The 8668-nt window shown below is 47.2% G+C and overlaps 1 pseudogene across 1 annotated transcript in view; it reads left to right on the top strand.

The window, feature by feature from the left end:
• LOC306927573 (contactin-associated protein-like 4) overlaps nucleotides 1–8668 on the top strand; it is a 233051-nt pseudogene that overhangs the window by 93608 nt on the left and 130775 nt on the right. Inside the window, exon 6 of the transcript in view lies at nucleotides 7076–7336. The product of the transcript in view is annotated as a contactin-associated protein-like 4 (transcript). The remainder of the gene's footprint in view (nucleotides 1–7075; nucleotides 7337–8668) is intronic.

Genomic DNA, 8668 nt, shown 5'->3' on the forward strand with positions numbered 1-8668 from the left:
TGTGCTTGCCTTTGAGTCCAACATTCCGTATAAGGACTCGGTCACCTACTCCCAAGGGCAAATCCCTAACACGCTGATCATAGTAGGACTTGTTTCTCAGGTGACTCTTTGTAGCGGCCTCAGATGCTAGCTTGTAGGCACTCTGCAACTCTTTCTTCATCTGAGCGACGTACTGGAGGTAAGATGACTCACCCTCTCCGTCTGGTGACGTGCCAAAGCAGATGTCGACTGGCAACCTTGCTTCTCTCCCGAACATTAGACAATATGGAGAGTAACCAGTAGCATCATTCCTAGTACAATTGTACGCGTGTACAAGCTGACTGATGTGCTGGCTCCAACACTGCTTCTTTTTCGTGTCCAGGGTACCAAGCATTGCCAGGAGAGTTCGGTTAAAACGCTCTGGTTGGGCATCACCTTGCGGATGGTACGGGGAGGTACGTGACTTACGGATCCCAAGCATGGACAGGAGCTCCTTGATCAGTCGAGACTCAAAATCTCTGCCCTGATCAGAGTGTATCCGTGCAGGCGGACCGTAATGCACAAAGTATTTTTCCCATAAGACTTTCGCTACAGTGATGGCTTTTTGGTCCTTGGTAGAAAATGCCTGTGCATAGCGTGTGTAGTGATCTGTCACAACTAAGACATTAGCCGTACCTTTGGAATCTGGCTCAATCTGTAGAAAGTCAATACAGACTAAATTTAAGGGTCCATCACTAGTGATTTGGTTCAGTGGTGAGGCACGTTGAGGAAGTGTCTTTCTGGAGATGCATCTCCCACATGTGCGGACGTACCGCTCCACCTCACTTGACAGACGTGGCCAGTAGAACCTGTCTTTGATCAGCTCGGTGGTTCGTTCCACTCCCATGTGTCCACACTCATCGTGCAGTGATCTTAACACCACGCTCCGGTATCTTTCAGGCAAGACAAGCTGTCTAATCTTCCTTCCAGACACTTTCTTTGTTACTCTGAAGAGTATTCCATCTCGTGACTCAAGCTTACTCCCCTCACGGATGAGTAAGGCGACATCAGGGGGATCACTCTTAGTATGAGTCAGTTTCTGTTTAGTTTCAATCATCTTCTTTACAGGCCCAATCACTGGATCTAGATCTTGAGCTGTTTGTAGGTCTTTTGGGCTCAACTGGTCGATGGTGCCTAGGCTTAGGTTCACTGGGAAGGCATAGGCTTCAGGCACCACAGTTGCTGGGACTCCTAGTTGCTCTACTAGTCTGACGTGTGCTTCATTGCCACAAGCTCGCTGACAGATGGCTTTGATACCTGACGGTAGAATGTCTGTCCAGCCGCTAGCCTCTTTGTCGTACTGCCGTGACAATAGATCAGCATCAATATTGTGACGCCCTGGACGATACTGGACGGTGAAGTCGTATGTGGCTAGGGCTGCGAGCCAACGATGTCCTACTGCACTTAGCTTGGCTGACGTAAGGACATACGTTAACGGGTTATTGTCGGTTCTTACGGTAAACTTAGCACCATACAGGTAGTCATGGAACTTGTCCACCACCGCCCACTTCAATGCCAGAAATTCCAGCTGGTGGATTGGGTAGCGTGTCTCAGGACCACTAAGTTTACGACTGGCAAAGGCCACTGGTCTGAGGCCATCTGGGTGCTCCTGGTTCAACACGGCGCCAAGGCCATTCATACTAGCATCTACATGCAGAATGTAGGGCTTAGAAGGGTCGGCAAAGGCTAACACCGGGGCATTAATCAGGCACTCAATGATCTTGTGAAAGGCATCACGACAGGCATCATCCCAACGCTCTCCGAAAGGCTCTGACTCTTTGAAGTAGGTCTTCGTTGGGTCTTTCTCCTTCCGGCCTTTCTTCTCATGCTGAGTTGGTGGGTAGCCTTTGGTGAGTTCGGTAAGCGGACGAACAGTGACAGAGTAATTGGCAATGAAACGGCGATAGTAGCCGCAAAAGCCTAGGAATGACTTTAGAGATTTGAGATCGGTGGGCTCTTTCCAATGCCTCACCACTTCCACCTTCTCCGGGTCAGTGGCGATTCCGGACTCGGAAACAATGTGGCCCACGTATTTCACTCGAGGCTGACAGAATTGGCATTTATCAATGGATAATTTCAGGCCTACTTCTTCCAGTCTGTCTAGGACCTTGAGTAAACGCTGCTCGTGCTCCTCAAGCGTTTTTCCAAAGACAATTATGTCATCTAGGTACACAAGGACTTGAAGGAGATGCATGTCTCCAACGGCTTTCTCCATTAAACGTTGGAACGTTGCAGGGGCTCCAGTTATCCCTTGTGGCATGCGCTCAAATTCATAGAATCCAAGGGGACAAATGAAGGCTGTCTTCTCTTTATCCTCCTCAGTCATAGCTATCTGATAATAACCACTCCTTAAATCCAATACCGAGAACCACTTGCTGCCGGTCAACGCATCTAAGGCATCATCGATGCGAGGCATCGTGTACTGGTCCGGTATGGTGCGACTGTTGAGGGTTCTATAGTCGATGCAGAATCTGACCCGTCCGTTCTTTTTGCGGACAACCACAATGGGAGAGGCGTAGGGACTACGGGACTCCTTAACAATCCCTGTCTCTAGCAGCTGCTGTAGGTGGCGTCGGACATCGTCGATGTCTGCGGGAGCCAACCTGCGTGACCTTTCCCTGAATGGTCTGGGGTCATGTAGGCGTATGCGGTGCTCCACACCCTTTGCCAGGCCAACATCCCACTCATGCCATGAGAAGACATTTGTTCTCTCAGCTAACTTCTGTCGAAGGCGGTTCTTCCATTCCTCAGGGATGGGTGAATTTCCGAAATCAAACAGAGCTGGGTCAATTGCATCTGCTGGGACAGGAGATGACTGGACTGGGGTAACTGCATCAACAGCGTACATCTCTGCAACTACAGTGCCCACTGGTATTGAGGTTTGCTTTTGGGACTCATTATGAAGGAGCACTGTGAAGCAGTTGGCGTCTACGTCTGTCCTCTTCAGCACACTGGGCTGTACTAGCACGCCAGCTGGTAGTGACTGTTCAGTGGGTGCATCAATCATCACAATGTCTTTTGACAGGGGAGTTGGACTGTCAACTTTACAAGTGACGTAATACTTCTCCCCTGGGGGTATTGAGAGCGGACCAGGTCCTTGCCATTTCACTTGTCCAACAGTGTCATCCATTGCCTCAGCTGGAGTGAGCTGAGCCTGCACTTGGACTGGTGCATACACTGGTTGGATTCTCATAGAGTGAACAATGGTTTCATCACCACTTTCTTTCAACAGATCCCATAGTCTGTGAAACAGGAATGCATTGGTGCCAACAATCACAGGGGCTTGATTGTAGTGCTCTGGCTCAGGACAGACCAAAGCTAAGACTACTATGGGCCCTTTGACACCTGTCATATTTTCTGGAAACTCCATCTCCACCACGGCATAGCCTTGATAAGGATACTCTGTGTCGGACAGACCCCAGAGGCCTAGACGAGAGATGGGGTGTACTGGGACATCCTGCAAGTGTTCGTTGAACCAACTCTCAAATATTATGGTCACGTTGGAACCACTGTCTAGAAGAGCATTGCAGGTTAAGTCATTCACTTTGATTGGGTGAATCATTGACGGACCCACGAGACCTTCAGGCAGGCTGTCGTCTTCAGGGACTTCCAACGTGTTGACCCTGGCAACACACTGCTCTTCTGATGAGTCTGGGTCCTCTTCTGGGTTCTCCTTTGTGTTGTCTTTCCCTGTGCGCACTAAGCGTATTAGCTTTTTGATGACTTTCTGTGTGTTCTCTGGGGCAGTGCACTTAGGCGCGATATGGCCACTCTCTCCACACCGGTAGCAGAAATATCCACCAGTCTCTTTGGGAGACTGTCCTTTGGTCGGACCAGGCTTATGGCCTGAAGCTGCCTTGTTCTTTCTGGACCAAGTTGTGGAGTTGCGGTCAGCGGTCGGTGTCACTGACATAACACTCATCTTATTTTCTAGTGCTTTCACCTGTTGTCTAAGTGACTGTAGCTCACTGTGTGACTCAGGTTTTGGCTTATTCTTTTTCTTTGAACCACTTGGACGATCAGAGGATTGTGGGCTTTGCTCATCCATTTGGTCTTCAGGTTCACACTGTTCTCTTTCTTGAGATGCCTGCACTGTGCGCACATGCTGACGGCGCTTGGGTGCGGCTAGGCTTTCTCTAACAGAGTGGCGGTCTTCCTCTTCCCGGATCTCTTTTAGCAGATTCAGAAAAGAAGGGGGGTTATCCTTTCGTTCCCTAACTTTCAACTGAAGTAACAGAAGGTCAGAGGTCGAACCCCTAATAAGCTGCTCAACTCGGGCTTTGTTAGCTGTGCTAACTGGGAGGCCACCTCCTTGCACTACTTTGTGAAGGGACCTCTCTAATCTAAGAAATTCAGACAAACGCTCCTCAGGGTGCTGTCGGAGGGATCTGAACGCGACTTCACCTGACCCTGTCACACCGAAAATGCTCTCTATTGCCTCTATGTAATCCATGGGGCAAGCATCAGGATCAGTCATACGCACAGCTTGAATGATCTCTAAGGCGGGACCTCTGAGACTCTCAAGTATTCTTCTGCGTGTCTCTTTCTCGGAGCATTCACTCTCCTCAACCAGTATTTTGGCCTGCTCCAGCCAGAGGTCTAGGCCTTCTTCTCCTGTTGGAGTGGGACTGACTCCGGAGAATGTCCTCAGACGTCTATAACCATGGCTGTCTGTCGGTTTACTGGTTCTGCGCCATACATCACCCACTGCACGTATAATGGACTCAGTGTTGCTGGGCCCCGGTGCACTGGGGGTGCATAGTTGTTGGATATCATCCATTGTTTTCCCCTCGTCCTGGAGAAGCTTGTTTAACTTCTCTGTAAACTCATCTGGGCTGCCTGTAGCTTCTATGTAGTGCACCGTACCCCAGGCGCTCCCACCCGCTATTGGCGTAATCTCTGGGGGAATTTTAGTGGGGTCTATCTCTTCACGGCACTCACATAGCACCATTAGGGATCTGAGTTAACGAACTCAGGCCCCACCCAGAGTACTACTACACAAGAAACACTCAGGAAGAAGAAACAGTAGAGACAGCCACTCTTCAGCAGGGCAGTGTGTTCCAACGGAACTGTGATGCTCACAATTGCCAGTGTCCTGAAGCAAATAAATCAGCTAAGCAACAAGTCCATATACTACATCATGAAGAGATAGTTGTAGCTTGTACTTAAACCAATCACTTAGAATGCCAAGCTATGCATTTACAACATAATACAAAGCCATGTGATGTTGTGAAAATGCTAATTGCTAGTCACAATATACATACACATTAACTGTTACACTCCAACATTTAGTTACAGCACAGAAACATTACACAGGCATATTTACCTCTTGCAGATCAATAAAGTTCACACCATACAGGATAATTGGTCGTCAACCAAGGTTACAAACTTATTTCTCTTCACACAGGATCAACTGAACAAACTGACTTCTCACTCTGCCTGTCTCTGTTAGAATGACTGATTAGAGGCTTTTGGGCTGATTTAGAACACCTGTTCCCTAGCTGGCTCTGAGAACCCACCTCCACCTGAGACTGGACTCCCGATTGGCTGTCAATTAAGCATGAACAAATCAAAAACAAAAGAAAACAAGATTGACACAACTTCTGCTAACAAGATAGGTTGTGTGCCTGCACACCATGTGCTGGGCAATGTACAATGCAAACAAACTATGCATTAAAGGCCTAATGCACTCATTTCAAGGTTTCAACTCAAAGCACTGTGAATTAGTTTCCTATTTTAATACATGGCTTCTTCCATATATTTGACCCTATTTAAACCATATGCATTCAGGTTAATTTAGAATAATGTTTAAATGTTTTACTTTTAACCTATTTATATATTACATGAATTTTAGCCAGTAGTCTAAATGAATTAAGGGATGAATTGTAGACTGGGCTACACCTATATGCACGTCTGTGATCTACGTATCTACCTATATGCACGTCTGTGATCTACGTATCTACCTATATGCACGTCTGTGATCTACGTATCTACCTATATGCACGTCTGTGATCTACGTATCTACCTATATGCCCGTCTGTGATCTACGTATATACCTAAATGCACGTCTGTGATCTACGTATATACCTGTATGCACGTCTGTGATCTACGTATCTACCTAAATGCACGTCTGTGATCTACGTATCTCGAGAACCGTTCAACCGACAGCCTTCAAATTCACCACACACACACACACACACACACACACACACACACACACACGTCGCAGATCTCCACGAGGGAGTGCAGTGCCCGTGTTGCCAATAAATTGGATCATTTGGGCTTATCTTATCCGACCGAGTCGACACCGGGCGGGCACTGCTCGGGGACTCCCTCGGGTCGATCTGTGTGTGGCGAATTTGAAGTCGGTCGGTCGAATGGTTGTCTATAAAGTGGTGGCTAATTCCCTAAACGTTTCAGGTCGAGACCCAAAAGAGAGATTAGTGAAAATAGCAGATCTACAAGCTTGCAACGTGGTGCGGTTTTCTGGTTTATAGAATTTCTTTCATTATTATTTTAAATAATTATGTTAAAAAAAGAAGAAATGATTATTATAACTAAAGCTAGCAAAATAAACTAGAATAAAAAACAGTACAGTAGTGCAGGTGTTCTCAACCCGTGGGTCGCGACCCCTCGGGTGGTATCTGGTATTATTTCTGGTTTCAGTATTTATTTATGGTGTATTGTCTCTATTATTAAGGTTATTGTAGCAGTCAATTTATATTGAGGGTCGGGAGGGGGCGGGGCGGGGGTCCCGAGACGTTGCCAAAGCATTTTCGGGGGTCCCCGGCCAAAAACGTTGAGAACCCCTGCAGTAGTGCATCCCGTGCATGGATGCAGAGGTCATTGTTTTATTAACTTAACTATAAACTGCGTTTTGGGATGCAAAATGCACCCTATTTTAATCTCTGGTAATGCACAATCTATGTAAAGGTGTATGAATGTGTGTGTGAATGGGTGAATGTAATGCACAATCTATGTAAAGCTCCTTGGATAAAGGCGCTATATAAATGTACCATTTATCCATCCTTATATGTTGCTGTTCCCCACACTGCAGCCTCTGATGTGGTGAGCTTCGGTGGCGACAGCAGCAGCAGCAGTCTGCTCTACAGCCGGGGGACTCCCCCGGCTGGGGTGGGGTCCGGGGGGAACGTCACCCCCCCGCAGGCGTCCACCAGGGAGAACATCTCTCTGAAGTTCAAGACCCTCAGGAACTCGGGGACGCTGCTCCACGCCGGTGGGGCGAGCGAGGGAACCGCCGCCGGCCTCACCCTGGAGCTGGACAAGGGAAGGCTGCTCCTCCTGCTGGCCACACAAGGTACTACTGCACAGTGCGTGTGTCCACTGTGTGGTGCAGTGGTCATTAGCCCTCATTTGAAAAGACTAGAGCGGTGCCCATGTTGTGATGTCAGAACAGGCCAGTGTATATATGGAATTCTGTGTCAGGCATGCCCAAATATGGAGTGGTGTGATGTCAGAACATGCCAGCTCCATATATGGACCCTGGGCAGAGCCCGGGCAGAGGCCTTTTGTGGCGGTCCTGGACAACCGTGTGTCCGACCGACTCGACACCGGGCACTGCACTCCCTGTGGGGGTGTGGAACACGTGTGTCAATTTGAGACAGAGACATGGTGCATTTATATATATTATTATATTGTAGATCGATAGAAGATAGATATGCCAGTGACCCGTCCCCCACGACTAAGAAGAGTTTTACGGCTCTAGCAGTGATTCTCAAACGTTTTACCTTCCAGGACCACCAGTTTGACATGCATTAGGCTACGGACCCCCATTTAATGTCATTTCTATCTCTGGGACCACAATTCATATTGTAAAATCTCAGAGTTAATTTAACTCTGAGTGTGTACAAATGGAATACTCTGAGTTACAGACCCATCAGGGTCCATTTGGTTACCATAATTTAGCTGGGGACCCCCTGGAACTCCCTCAAGGACCCCTGGGGCGTCCCCGGACCCCACTTTGAGAACTACTGGTGTAGTGGTGGAAAGTAACCGATTACATTCACTCAAGTGCTGTAATTAAGTAACGTTTTCATGTACTTTGACTTTACTGGAGTATTTCTGATTTCCAATACTTATACTTACTTATTTACTTCTACTTCACTACATCTTGGATCCAAATATTGTACTTTTACTCCACTACATTTATTTGCAAACTTTTGTTACTATAGTTACTTTGATTATTATTACAAAACATACACTTAACCACTTCAGCCCTACACACATTCATTTGAAAATAGCTGATCTTCTTTTTTTCAAAAGATTGTTATACATTCAAAATGGGACATTGTGCATAATGAGTAGGCCTACTTTTTCTTTTGGTACTTTTAGTACATTCTGATGCCAATACTTTTGGACTTTTACCCAAGTACACTTTGAATTCCGGACTTTTACTTGTAACACAGTATATATATATATATATATAGAGAGAGAGAGAGAGAGAGAGAGAGAGAGGAGAGAGAGGAGAGAGAGAGAGAGAGAGAGAGAGAGAGAGAGAGAGAGAGAGAGAGAGAGAGAGAGAGAGAGAGAGAGAGAGAGAGAGAGAGAGAGAGAGAGAGAGAGAGAGAGAGAGAGAGAGAGAGAGAGAGAGAGAGAGAGAGAGAGAGAGAGAGAGAGAGAGAGAGAGAGA

Source organism: Electrona antarctica (assembly GCF_951216825.1).
Source record: "Electrona antarctica genome assembly, chromosome: 1".
NCBI lineage: Eukaryota > Metazoa > Chordata > Actinopteri > Myctophiformes > Myctophidae > Electrona > Electrona antarctica.